Genomic DNA, 14,964 nt, shown 5'->3' with positions numbered 1-14,964 from the left:
ACAGTGCTTTTACAGAAATTCCCCCACTGTGCTATAACATAACCTGTAACACATTCCTGTAATACTGTAGAAAGGTTCTAAGGAGAAAGCATAAATACCTGCTTCATGCAGCTCTGTAAAGTCGTCCACCACACACCTGCTGCCTCCATATGTGGACCAGCATCCAGATGTTCCCTAACAACCATTTTTCCTGCCGAACTAGTAATTATGCTCCTGCAGCTTTGCACTTGGCCCAGCCCAAAGCACTGCCTCCCTGCCACTGGGATACAGTCAGGCTCCGAATACCTTCCACCGCATTTCACAAGTCTAATCCCCATTTCACTGACCTGTCGACACTCGTGCTGACAAACACACAAACACGAGTTTCAACGTGATCATAATAACATTATTCAGAGCTTCATCTCAGTCTATACAAGCTGGGACATGCTGAAAAATATATAGTAAAAAAACAGTACTTGGCCTGGAAATAATTGATGTGTGTGTGTGTGTGTGTGTGTGTGTGTGTGTGTGTGTGTGTGTGTGTGTGTGTGTGTGTCTTGTAGGGCTGTGTCAGCACTAAAGAATGGAACAATCACGGCTCTAACATCCAGTGCTGTATTTAATTACAGTGCAAAGAAAACAACATGGTGTTACCTTTGATACACTCTGACCTACACTGGTCTGACAGACGAGACAAATTGTTTGCCAGAGTGAAACACCAGCAGGGTTTTTTCCCCCCTGGAGAGTCTATTTCTTTGTCCGTGACATGACGCAGTTGCCAGAGATAAGACCCACAGATAAGTCAGATGGTGGGGTGAAGGGGAACTTGAGTTTATCTTACACTAGACCAACAGGATAGGACAAACAATGCACTCCTTCTCCTGCCCTTCAAATAAACACCCAGAAATTAATGCAGCGTCCTTTTTGATTAATGAACAATGCATGGTGAACATCGATCTGCCGTTCTCGATCAGGAGCAAAGAATAAAAGGTGACACCGGATTGATTTAGTGCTCCAAACTGTCTGCGAGGGAGCTCTAAATGTGTGAGAGAGAGAGAGACAGAGGGGGACTGCTAAGTCCTCCTCAACTCTATCAGTTTCCTTTACCTCGATGTCTATCGATAGGGGAGATGAATCACTTAGCATGCATTGACTGCAGTAACATCAGGCGCAGAGATGGGATGTGCGGGTGCCTGGGTAGCTCACCTGGTAGAGCGCGCAGTGCGAATGGCAATTGTTACAGCCGCTAACTGAAGGTCCATCTGCCGAACTGTAGTCTCCTAGTGGTGGGGAGTGTGGCAGAGGGACCGCTAGCTAGGTCATTCTTTTTTTCTTTTAAAGATTTTTTTGGATGCATTTTAGGCCTTTATTAGATAGGACAGCTGAAGACATTGAAGTGGGAGATTGTGATTGGTTTAAAGAAATGCCAATAAACCAGAGCACGTTTTTCTCCCATCCCGGAATGCTATGTGGACTAGCCACAATGCTGTGGAGGAAGGTCTGGCAATGCAAGACTAGACCAACAGCAAGGCACCAAGCATACAAAATTCAGATCAAACTGTCAAACTAGGCAGTGCAGATCAAATATGAATCAATATTATGTTACTGTATTGCCTATTTCCCATCTCAAATGTTTTCAGAAACACATTTTAGTGTACTGTTAGCAATTTACTGTTAGTAATTTGAGAAGGTTTGTGACCCGGACGCCATTTGTTTTCCTACTTGAAAATGCCCAACTTTAAACACCGAAGCAGTCTTGCATTAAGGATCTTGCTCAAAGGAAGGTGCAAGCACCCATTCACTTCAACCGCCAAGATTTAATCTGGCACGACCAGGGGTCGAACCTTCCAGTCACAAGCCCAAAAAAACATATGTAACAAACCTCAATGATTTTGGAATTGTCCTTGATCCATTAATACATTCAGTAATGCCATTGCAATCAGCGTATTACCACAATGTTCATTGTCAACTGACAGCTGTGCACAATGTTATTTTTTAAAACGGAGAGGTTGAAATGTCCGTTTATGAAAATAGCCGCCCACGTGTAAACCAAGCCTAAGACACAAGGAAGGGAGGCAAGTGGAGGACTCAAGGAGCAAATTTAAAGGCTTTAAGATGCAGCTGAATGTTTGGAGCAGGTTGTGTTTTTGGAGAAGATGGGAAACTGAGACGGGAATACCTTGTTGGGCTGCTGTATCTCTGGGGCTGCTGTATCTCTGACTGCACAAAGCTCTGACACAAAAAGCCTTTTACCAGGCTCGTTTGATGTCTCTGAGGAGGTGTGTATGTGTGTGTGTGTGTGTGTGTGTGTGTGTGTGTGTGTCTGTGTGTGTTACATTTAAACACAGCAGAATGCTGAATGCTGTTGGCCCCCAAAACAGAGAAAATGAACCGTGTAAATTATGACAGTATTGTTACTCAGAAATCACAGTAACAGCTTACACACACACATCACATTCACGGTAATGAAAGACCGGTTTGTCATCTTCTGTACTTCCTTCATCACAGAGAAGCTGACATTTCGGAGATGCACAGTTTTAGCTGCCAGCAGCAACAAGCTCAGCATCCTCTGGGACGTATTCTGGGGTCCAACCATCATTCACAGGGCGCTCACTGCCAACAACAAACAACAGGCAGTGGATGAATGTGTGACTGCATAACAGGTACACATTGCTCTTCACAGCAAACCCCGGGGGCTGCTATCCAAGCCTGTTTAAAGCTGACACACCTGGGCTCTCCGACGCTCTGCCCCTATTCCTACAAATACTAACCTCCCACATACTACGACCACCCAGCCAGAGCAGCCGGACCAAGCTCTACCGAAGGCAGTGTGACTGACCCGGTAGGAGAAAGAAGAGAGCTAGGCTGGCCCAGCTTGGACCTAGGTCTGTTCCACTACCCAGCCTGCTCCTGGCTGATGTCCGGCCACAGGAAGACGGACTCTGTTTGCATAAGACTACCCCCACTCCCTCCAAAAACAGCCAAATAAGTTGTTTTTTATGGTTTTTATGGTTTAATTTTCAAAAAACACCATATTTTTGTTGTACTGCACATTGCTGCAGCTCCTCTTTTCACCCTGTGTCAGGTCTCTGTTTTAGCTACAGAGTGAGACCTCGCGACTTCTGTAACATCTTTGTTGTCAGTCGCACATGCGCAGTAGCTAGGTAAGGATTACATGAGCTAGCTAGCTGTTTCTGCAACTTTGGCCTGCACAAGGCAGGATTAGCCGAGAGACTTCTTCTAAATGAGGGCGCACTTCCAACTTTGTGTGGAATACCTGCAGAACAGGGACATGTAAGTAGTTCTATAAAAAAAAATCTAGATTAGGGTGAATTTGTGTGTTGTAGCAGTGTTTTGCCATTGAGAACGAGCTAGCATGCTAGTGCTAGCATGCTAACGGTTAGCCCCGTAGGCTAAACGCTCCTGTGGGTCGTATTAGGGGGTAGGGCTGAAACGAGTCATCGAGTAACTTGAATAATTTGATTACTAAAAAATCTAAACCAAATTTATTTTGCCTCGAAGCTTCGTTTAAATCAATGATGATGATGATTATTACTAATGCACAACTGCTGAGGCCACTGATGCTTCTGTGGATCATTTGCTACAAAAAAATGAAAACTGTACAGTGTGTCTATTGTAAAATCGAACTAGCTTACCACAATAGCAGGGTGTCAATGCTACATCATCACAAGTAGAAACCATCCAGTCTACTCATCCATTCCATGGAACGAACCCGACACAAGGTAACATTAATGTCTGCTGCTCTCGTCCACCGCACTGTTTTACCCAACTACAGCATGCTACTCTGCAAATAGCGATGTTTTATAAACAAGCTAAAACGAAAGCTGTCGGTTTGTAGTCTAACTGTTTATTAGTTTGCAACGATTCTTGAAATTTGGACACATTTTTGTAAACTTAGCTGCTACCAGAGACATACCAGCCCTTCTCTCTCTCTAGCAGCGGCACCTGCATGTGGCTACTTAATATGCACGTGAATGATGTCATCGGACCATACTGGTGATGTCTGCATTCTTCATTCTTTCTCCTCACTCAGTATTAGCCTTCTGAAAATGTGTCCCCAAGTACAGTGTAGTTGTATAGCCCTGCTGTAAGCTAGTTACAGTCACATTTACCTGGGCTTAGTGAACAGCTCTTATGCATATCCAGTGTAAAGAGCCAGAGGCATGAAGGGGAAAGGGCCAAAAAGATTTACATTTGGACCAGCAAAAATGTACTTTTGCTGACAGAATAATGGGCTTGGTGGCCCATGCGATGCTGCCAGTGCTATACCTATTATTGTATGAAATTTAGGCAATACAATTGTTGTTTTTTCTAGAAATTAAACCTTTCCTTTTTAAATTTACTATTGCTGTTTACTAAAGCAAAAAGCAAAATTATTTCTTATCCGATAACTCGATTCATCAATGGAATAATCGGTAGACTACTTGATTACTAAAATAATCGATAGCTGCAGCCCTATTAGGGGGTAGGAATAAACAACCAATACCATCGTATGGTTTGGAGGACTAGTCGATTTGCATCGCTGATGCTTGGTGCTCAAACGTAGTCCAAGTTGATAGACAATTTTTTGTGTATAGCATAAATTACTACAACTGCATTTCCTTGTGCAATGACAATGACAGTAAACGCACTTGAATAATAATTATTATAAACTGACTCAATCTACAAACTAAAAAAATGATCAGTGGGTTTTACTTCTATTCGGTCATTTATTACTCAAATGTGATACAAAACCTTAACATCATTAATTCAGGGTTAGGTTAATTGGTTTTTGAAAATTCATGGGCGTTGTAGTTTTTTTGTATGCTAATAAACTAATAGCTATTTAACTTATATTCTAATAAGAAATGTTGTAGTTTGTGTATACAGGATTTGCGCTATGTATGTATGTAAAGCAATTATTTCTGAGTTGATCTGTCTACACGTTTATGTATGTTCGTGTGAGTATGCATGTTTAGTTGTTAGGACTGTATTATGTCACTGTATTTGTTTAAAAAGCCAATAAACAAAGCCTACATACTCTATCTTAGAATATGAAGAGTAAACCCCAGGAACAAAACTGCTTCCGAGGGCCAGGCCAGCGCCTTGCATAGTAGCTTTGAGCTGGCCAGTTTGGCCAGGCTGCCAGAGGACAACAACCTTGGTGGGCTTTACAGTCTAAGCCTTGTTTTTCTAGAGTTTATCATGTCTTTTGCCTCTACTGGCTTCTGAGTTCCAAGTGTGACAGTATGTTTTGTGGTGGAATTTCCAGAAATTACATGTTGTGGTAAGATGAGACAAGGGGAAGACTTAAGGAACATCAGGTCACTCCTGGGTCATAGGCCAGGGGAAGAGAAGCTCTATTTGGCCAGACTCCATCCCTAAACCTGTTCAATTATGAATATGTGTCTCTAGAGATGGAGCGAGTCTAGGCTGCTTCAAGATAAGGGAACGCTGTGTTCTGGGACGGTCTCCATTTGAAAGTCGGTGGAAACAGGGTAAAGGGGCCTCACACCTTAGCCTTTTCCCCAGAGGGATACACTGAACTTGCAAAACAAGATTTGGGTGAGCATCTGTGTTTGCGGTGCCTATGTTATTGCACCATCACCATCTTTGGATAACCCAAACTTGGCAGCTTCAGCAGGAGATATATGCCTCTTGGAAAGACACAGACACTCAGAGTTGGGATGGCACTACATGACACTACACTGTGGTTAAACTGAAATGCTTGATTGACAGTTCAGTCATCAAAGTCTCCCGAACATTCTTCACCTATCCAGAGTCGAGCTGAGTTTTTCCATAACACGTCTGTGTAAAGAAATGAACCTTTTATTATGCATATACTTACATATCTACCTAAGACACAAGGGGCATTTTGGAGTTTTAGATGTTTAGCACGTGGGTAATTTGTCTTAATTTAATCGTTATTGTTCCGTGGTGAATGTAATTCATTTTGTACCCTTAAATGTTCAAATTGCTGCAATCACAAGTGGGTTTCAAACAGGAGTGACTAAAGTGAAATTAATGTAAGTGAAGTCAAGTGAGAGACAGACGCTGGATATAGAAGTGTGGTAAAGAAGGAGAGGCAGGAAGAAGACACTTATTTTCTCTTGAGCTAAAACTCTTGCTCTTGCACTGCGAGAAAATTGTTGCTTGAGTAAATGCAATATATATTTCAGGGTTCAGTGCAAAAATGTAGGAGAAAGAAATGGAAATGTCACATCTCTGACTAACTGCTGTTTTATAGGCTGCTGTATGTGTGATTGAAAGTCTGATGGTGCCTTCAGGCCGAGGCGTTTTCGGTGGCCAATCACATACAAAGTCAATGCAAAGATGCAAATAGACAATCGCGCTAGAGCCATTATATGAACCTTTTACAGGAGAAGTCTCATTCTGAAGTCTCAGAAGTGTTGACTTGACCCATTTACATTGTGGCAATCAGCTACATATTCAGCCATGACATTGAAAATATTTTAGGTAACACTTAGCTATGCTTTCTGTACTGCTGTCTACGGCAACAAGTCACCTCTCACGATATTTCAGAACAAGACTTCTCCATGAACTAGACCTGGTTAGACACGATAACAAACAGACCAGATCAAGTGAAATGTAAAGAAAGATGTTTTCTTTCTGTGTAGGATCCTTTCCATAATGTTGTCAGACACTTATTATAATAATCTAAGCCTTCCAGTGGCAAATACAGCACTTTGAGTGGACGTACATTGACGGTGATTACATTGCAGCCTGTTTTGCGGCTGCCGACAGCAGGGCTCTCTCTCAATACTGGACCAATTTCAGAGAGTGTTTTGTCTCTGTTAGTCACTTAGGCACAAAAACATGAAAAAATAGGGTCCAAGGGGAAAAATACAGAAGTTTCCATTTAGGTGAGAGACAGATTATAGAGATATAATTGTGTCAGAGAAGAGAGAGAGAAACAGGAAGAAGACACCAGACATGAAGGGACAGCTCAGACAGTCTTCTTATCCTGGGCTGATGTCAAAATGCCACGATTTAAGGTATTCACTTTCAATCACGGCCATAAAGGCTGTGAGCCAGCAACTCCCTGGAGCAGCTCTGGCGTCCCACGCCAAATCCATCAGGTCTGACGGAGAGAAAGATGGATTTCCTGCTGTAAAACAATCTTGTGCTTGGCAAATAAAAGGAATCTGTCATTTGGAATAAAGATCAAAACGGCCTGGCTTTTACGATACCATCAGAAAATAAAATGGAGGCGACAGAAGAGATAGATAAATATAAGGAAAACAAGTGGGTTCATGGATGCGCAGCTCACTGGTCCGCTGGCTGAGAATACTGTTCAGTTTCTACACAGATACAGTAAAGCTGACAGCAGCACATTATCTGGGGGTTAAACAAACTGTTTTCATCTACAACAAAGATCCTTCCTTTCTGTTTCTCAGAAACAGTTTGAGGCCTAACTTAAATGAGTTTTAAAGGTTCTTTTGAGATTTGTATTCTGAGGGACATTCTGAAGGACAATGAGGACCTATATATATATACTTATCATCTTATTTTTCCATCCACGAGTCCGAGTCTGAAGGTACATACATAAATATACTCAATGAGGCAGTCAAGTCAGCTATACATGAAATAACCCACATAGTCATTAAATGTTAAATAGGAAGCTACTAAGGATTCAGGTACTGTACAACTTATGTACAATGTACAACTCATATTCCACTCCATTTTGCTACTACACTGTAGTTTTTAACTCTATTACATTAATTAAGTTATAGTTACCTAATTCATATTTTAAATACCTGTAATCACAACCTAAACTACAATGCATAGTTAAAAAATATATCAGTAAAATCCCCTTGCCTCCTGTGGTTATGTTATGCTGTTAATAAAAGTGAATACGTTTATTTCCCAAAGTGTTGAACTGCTCCTTTAAGTAATATTTTGAATATAGGACGTTTACGTTTTTAAATTGTACTTACTGAGTAAAGGATCTGAATAGTTCTTTTACCACTGTAATACGGCTAAACACAGGGGCGCCGTATAGGGGGGAAAAGTTAGGACAATTCCAAGGCCCCATGACTGACAGGGGCCCCAACAAATGGGTAAAAACTAATATAAAATGATTAAACCATCATCATTCAGTATATATATATATTTCAAGTACAATAATAAAATTAATGATCTCTTTGTTTTTCTTGTTTTTGGCAGTAAAAGTTAAATATCCCCATTGACCAAAAAGTAAAACTTAAATCCATATTGACAGACCACCCCCCTGTATCTGCATGAAATGGTTTGGTCCTGCTGTAGCACACTCAGTGACGTGTTTAGTTGCAGTCAGTTGATGCGCCAGAACTAGCTACAGTGACAACGATGTTACCAAGTAACGTTAAATCAAAATCTGGTTTTCAAAAAAGGAAAGAGAGAAAAGAGAGAGAGGAAATACAAAGGAAAGGGTGTCAAACTGTAACCCAGTTTTTCACCAAGAAAGGTGGGTAGCCTATCTGTGTAGTAGTCTGTGAATGGTATTAACCTGTTGGCTTAATGTCCATAGTGAAATAAGCTAGCTAGCTACAGACTAGTGTTAGCCTACATTTAATCACCATTTAATCAGTGCAGGGAAACATTTAGCAAGATATTCATATTAAATCATTGTCCCTGCCCCTTTTAGCAGACTTAACAGATGAGTCAGCAGCACCCCAGTCTCCCCCTAACTGTGCCCCTCCCTGTCCCAGTGAAGAAGGTGAGCAACATTGTGTTCAATGACATGCCAGTTAGCATCATTGCAGGGAGTCTGTGGGGATTTCTCTGTCTTTCATTAATAATTATAATAATAATTAATAATAATAATAATAATAATAATAATTTTGTTAAGAGAATTTTCCATTTTGTCAAATTTTACAATAAAATACATTGAGACTGTAAAAGATGGCCTTCAGCACATTTGTTATGGTTGCTTTTAATCTTACATCAAATAGAGATGTGGTGACAACAGCTGCGCAGAGGGGGCCCAATTAGATTTTTTGTCATGGGGCCCAAAGTTCCTGGCGGCGCCCCTGACTAAACAAGCCACGTAGTTGGGATCTTTGACTCCAATTGTCCCTTAAATCATCCTGTCCTTTCTGGTCGTAGCCTGAAGCCAGTTCTTTTTAATTTGGCAACAACACAGTGTAACCACGGTGAACCCTAACATTCCTGAAGAAAGTGAACCAAATTCTCCCTGGCTGAGGGAGACGAGAACAGTTAGAGTGGGGTCACCTCCGGGTGTACAACGTGTCTCAAACGGAATAAAGACGGAAATGTCATAGACAGATAAAAGAGCATTTAAAAGCACAGCTGCCTCCTTACACCTACAGACTCTCCATATTTACATACTGTATTTCCAGAGTGAAGCTAGATTAGGGGTCCAAGCCCGAGGGGGCTGAGAACCCGCGTATGCAAGGCAATGCGGTTTCCAGTACCAGCGGAGCTGAGAACCCTATTGTAATTGCAAAGATTCTTCTTCTCCTAGACCGTGTGACTGATTTGAACGAAACTTGGCACATAGCATCTCCAGACCGACCTGAAGGTAAATTTTGTAGCTAGCTACCAAACACGAACATTAACATATTTCGGCCAAAGTACATGCTATCAACGCGAAACTTGAGATTATTGTTCGACATGCCACTCTGAGGCTCTGTATCAAATTGGGTGAAGATCTGCCCTTAGAGGGCGCTATGATTGGCCTGTAATTCAATACATTTTTACAAATAGGACAATGGCAATTTACTACAGACCTTGCAGTTTGCGCTTTGCGATATTTGTTGGCGTTCGCCGTCGTCGCGCTTTGGGTACCACGGGTCGTCGGGGGCAACTCACGCCGGAGAGGCTCAGAACGTTCCTTTTTCCTTTCCTCATCACTTTAACACTTGATTGTACTTTTCACATTTTTTTGCACATGCACTTAACACTGACAGCCGCCCTGACAGATATGCAGCCATTCCACCCATCGATCATTATAGTCCTAGCAGACGAGCTGGGGATTCTAAGGAATCTTCCCAAAGAGCAATGAACTGCACACTTCACAGAAGCTCCATAATAAAGCCCCCACACTCTTCATTCCTATTCCTCTCCCCTCTGCAGGAGCTGAAAACTTCAGCCACCATTTATAGCATTTCCTCAGAACTCCATCTGCCAGTTCTCTCTCTAACAGGAAATGCCCTCAGATAGAAAATTGGCATTGGAAGTCAATCTTATTGATCATGGCCTTAAAGTCCTTGCAGTTGACCAAAAATGCACTCATACTGAATTTTGGTAATTAAATTACAAGTAATGACATTAGCATGATGCAGTGACATTATCAGAAGTAGAATTCATAAACATATAATAGATATTTGTTAGCAATGATTAAGTATTGCGAGATGTTACGTAAGGAGGTGAGATCCAACATGGAGACGCCCGGTCACTGACAGAAACAACAGGTCAATGACTTTTGGACTTCCTTGGACACTAAATAAACACATTAATCAATATCTCAGTCCTGAACAATGGAGCCATCACACACCTTGCCCTCGCTATTGTCAATGACACCAATCACCCTTTATATCCACGCTTCACACTGCTGCCATCTAGCCGCAGATACAGGACTCTGAGGTATAGAAGGGCTCGCTTTGGCAGAAGTTTTGTCGCTTTTGTCATAGCACTGCTGAACAAACTATCTCACTGACTTTGTGTAGAACTGGTGTCGTCGTAGATGTGGTTGTTTCTATGTGTCTATATACCTGTCTTTATGTTACCTGATGTATCTGTCCGTGTATATTACCATGTGCATGAAACAGACTGTGAAAACAAATCTCCCTCACTCATGGGACAATATCTATCTATCTATCTACAGATAGATACCTACCTAGACACCAATCAGAATGCAGATTTTACAGACGAGGAATTAGCAGACCTAGAAGCATGCATCAATCACCACTTCAGCCAATGCTAAATGAATACGACTCCTGATACACCCCAGCCAAATAAACAGAAATAAAAATCTTCCACATACACAAGCGATTTCCATTCCATTGACAATAAACTTGCTTTACTGGACACACAAAAACTCCACTCCAGCCTTGAATTGGCCGCCGAATCCTGAAACAACACAGACAAAAAAACAACAATGAAAGTGCTAAACGACTGCTCTACCACAACTCAAAACCACTTCGTGCCAAGTCTTACAATCGGTGAGTGCTAAATAGTATTGGGGAGAAACTTGTTTTGGTGGAACATTTGCACGTAGGAAGGCAAGCTCTGGAATGGCTCACAAAAAATAACACCACATACAATATTAAATGAAGTGTTCACACAATACAGTAACATGAGCCATTTAAATTAGCTGGATACATAGTGCACACATAATTTGCTCTAACCAGTGTATCAGAGTATGTACTACGTCCACAGAAATCGGTCCCTAAACGTGGGCAGGATGTCCCTCAATCTATCGTTGCCAACGAATGTTTCTGATGATCTGTATACGATGGATTTTTATTTTATTTGCAAAACGATGAGGTGGCTGAATGCAACAGGTTGGGGATCTGATTGAGCAATGCTTGCAATGCATCATCAAAGACAGCAAGACCAAAACATTTTGAACAGACTATTGCAGTACTAGGTTTTAGGATAGTAATTATGTATTGCCTGGAGTTTAAGTTATTATCAATTAACTATTAATATACTTTACAGAGCCTGTGGAGGCAGCATTTTATACATGGTCGAAGAGAAGAGCTTATCAAAGTGCAAAGCTGACGGCGTGTGTGTGTGTGTGTGTGTGTGTGTGTGTGTGTGTGTGTGTCACCATTTGCTGCACTCTCCTCCTACAGCTGCAACCTTTGGGTTCAGATTGTTTTGAGTGACTTAGTGAGCACAGTGTTTGCCTTACAGCCATATCTCTGTTGTCTGGATGGGAACCATGACTTCCCACATATGCACTGTAGTGCAATGTATAAGGTCCTTCTACCACTTTCTTTATGCAAGATAAAGGCAGCAACTAGCCGCTGACTCAGGCAGTCTAAATTCTGCAATCTCTGAACTGTTTTTCTTTTTCAATCAGTCTTCAAACTTACTGAGGTTGTCTGTCTCATGCCCTCAATCACCTGTTCTTATGCAAATGGTGCATTGGTTTTAAAGGTCCAATGTGTAGGAATTTTTCCCATCTAGCATTGAGATCGTATAGTGCAATCAACTCTCTCGCACCACGCAGTTCAAATTACGTATTACAGCTATGGTAGCCTTCACGCGTCAAAAAGACGGTCTTTTGCTTTTTTCAATATCCTTTTTCTTTTTCTGGGCAAAGAAGAGAACTCCTGTTTCTGAAACTTGGATTTTCGATACGTGCATGAGGCGGAGTGGCAATCGGGAGAGTCGGGAATTTTCCCGGTGGGCCAGTAGTGTTTCGAGGCTGCTCCAGCCGGTCTGATCGCTGATTGATGCTACCAAGCCAACACCTCCCGTTAGCATTCCATTGATTGCCATTCATTTTGGCGCCACTTTGACAGCGAATAACTTTACATCTGAAGCGTTTAAAGACTCTATTTGTCCATTGTTTATTTCTAAAGATAAGAGAAATTGAGATTTCTCTTGGCACAGCTACCAGAAGACTTTCAGACAGGTTGCTCACGTCACATTTACGTCTTTGAGCTCAGTTGGAGGCTGCGCAGTAACGCTCAGCCATCACCGGAAAAGGGCTTCTAATGTCCTTCACTGGTCTCCCTCCAGAGCAACGGGATCTGTTGGTCCATTATATATATGTCAATGTTATGGAGCGTCTAACCCAGTTCATACGAATGCAAACGTAAAATTTCAAGCCAAAAGGAATACTTGGAATTGAGGGTGTTGGTAAATATTCAAGAAAAAGGACACGTTTGTGAACGGGCAACACAGATTTTGATAATAAACAACTAAACACGTTACACACTGGACCTTTAAGTGTAAAAGGGAAGTGTACACATGTTTTAGTTTTATCACCCAGATATTTTAATGTTTTAAATAGAAATAGTTTTATTCACCATTATGGCATTGAAATATATGTAAAATTTAAATGTATCGCCAAGGCATCACTAATGTCTCAACTGGCTATTACTGCTAGCCATTTCTTTAGTGTGCTAATGATACTCTTCCAGCGCTTTCTTTAAATGCAAATTAGCTGTTCACTTAAGCAGGTCAATTGTCTTTGCTTTTGGGTTTTAACGGAATGGTATTTATGGCTGGTTGGAATGGCCAAAATCTTAATTTCCGATACCGATATAAAACATGTTTTCTGTCGATTTAATAAATAAATAGTCTATACGAAACATGGCAATGCCTGTTTTGTATACCTGTGTGAATGAATCACTTGACATATAAAAAGTACTAACAACTAACAACTCTTGAAGTGCTCCCCTCCTTCCACTTTACACATAAAACAGTCCTATTGGTATAAAAAACATAGATTTTCAGTTTTCCCTACATGAAGTATTTCTTTCTTCTTCAAATATCACCCTTAAAAATAAAACTGAACCTCCGAGTAGTCACTGGCACATTGTTTTGAAGGATGTGGGGGTGCTAATTGGAATGTAGCTTTTAGGTTCACTCAGGGAAATAATTAAAAGCTAAACATTTTATTATGCTCTTGTTTTGCAGATATACAAAGTCCTGGTCATGCCAGCATGGATAGACAGGAAAGGAGGGAAAGAAAGAGACGGGATGACAAACAGCAAAGGGTCGCAGGTCGGATTGGAACCATGGCCGTTGCGAAGGACTCAGCCTACATGGGGTGCACACTCTACTGGGTGAGCCAGAGGCCGCCCCGAATTGTAATGGTTTTACAATTTTATTGTAAGTAGTGGACTAAATCCACAGTCCACGTTCAGTGTAAAAATATATTCCAACTAGTTAATATGAAGCTTCAGTCTGATTTCTGCTGATCTTCCACCAATCAACGTTTTAAGTGATTCCACTGATGCAGACAAATTGCCAAACTGGGAATAAAATCCTGAGAGTCTTGCTAGAGTTGGGGCGCTCCCGTCGTCTCCATTGTTTGTGGTCATAAAACTCAGTCCCAGTCAGTATTTCTCCCGTCTTGACATTCTGACAAAATCAAACGTGTTTGATATTATCGTAAGTTTTAAGTTTTGGTAGTGAAGTTAAATCATGTGAACATTGTCAACAACCAATGAGTGTGCTCCCTCCAGCACAAAACAGGAAGCTGAAAACAGCTAGAGCCAGTGTTGTTTATGTTTGCTATGGCAAAGCTAAACGCTAAAGAGCGAAAGTTGCGATTTTCAACCCTTCTGAAGCGAGTCATCCAACGGGAGTTTTACCGGCAGATAAACGCAGACCTCCGGGTACTGGAGACATTCATCTGGATGTACAATTTTTTTCAACCCTATAACGGAAATTCATCGGGGGGAAAGGCAGCGGCGATAACTAGGAGGAAACGCTACCCTTGGCGTGGCGTCCCGCTTCAAATTGCCACCGAGCGCTCAAATTTCTAATTCTTTCAACTTTGACATTGTTGCTGACCATTCAAAGCGCAACCAATGATGTGCCTTTAAGGTGTCTGCACGATGCTCTGCGATCTATCTAGTAGTTTTAAGGCTGATCGTGTGTAGGCGGCTTAAGGGTGCATCCGTAAATAGTCACTCTGAGCACCAGAGGGCACTCTGGCACCAACTGGACTGTGGTTGAAATCTGAGCGCTGTTGGAATATACTGTTCGGATATTCAGAGCACCACGCTCTGGGAGAGGCAGAACGTACTCTAAGTACTTCTGTCTGTGCCAAGCACAGTGTGTCCTTTAACCTCGTCGTTATTTCATATAGTAATAGAAGACTCAATTTCTTCGAACAACAGTGCTCTCCTTTTAGTGTACAGCGTCAAATTTCCACAATTGCCTCTTGACTCGATTGCTGCGCATAACACACGTGCTTGGTATGAGCGCTTCCAAACAGTTGCAAATGAAAGGCACAATAGTTTGGGCATAAAAAAAAAGCCTTTGTGTTTTTTC

General features: G+C 41.6%; 1 protein-coding gene across 3 annotated transcripts in view; it reads right to left on the bottom strand.

Annotated features, from left to right (window-relative positions):
* The window catches only part of cemip (cell migration inducing hyaluronidase 1), a 269,100-nt gene that overhangs the window by 226,115 nt on the left and 28,021 nt on the right, over nt 1-14,964 (bottom strand). For 2 of the 3 annotated variants that reach the window (XM_078258910.1, XM_078259067.1), the window contains exon 1: nt 99-275. The exons of the other annotated variant lie outside the window; for it this stretch is intronic. The gene's annotated coding sequence lies outside the window, so the exon portion shown is untranslated. Of the gene's footprint in view, nt 1-98; nt 276-14,964 lie in introns of those variants that run through there. 3 annotated transcript variants of the gene reach the window in all.

Source organism: Sander vitreus, chromosome 1, assembly GCF_031162955.1.
Source record: "Sander vitreus isolate 19-12246 chromosome 1, sanVit1, whole genome shotgun sequence".
NCBI lineage: Eukaryota > Metazoa > Chordata > Actinopteri > Perciformes > Percidae > Sander > Sander vitreus.
Note: the sequence above shows the minus strand (reverse complement) of the source record. Positions and strands in the feature narration are given on the sequence as shown.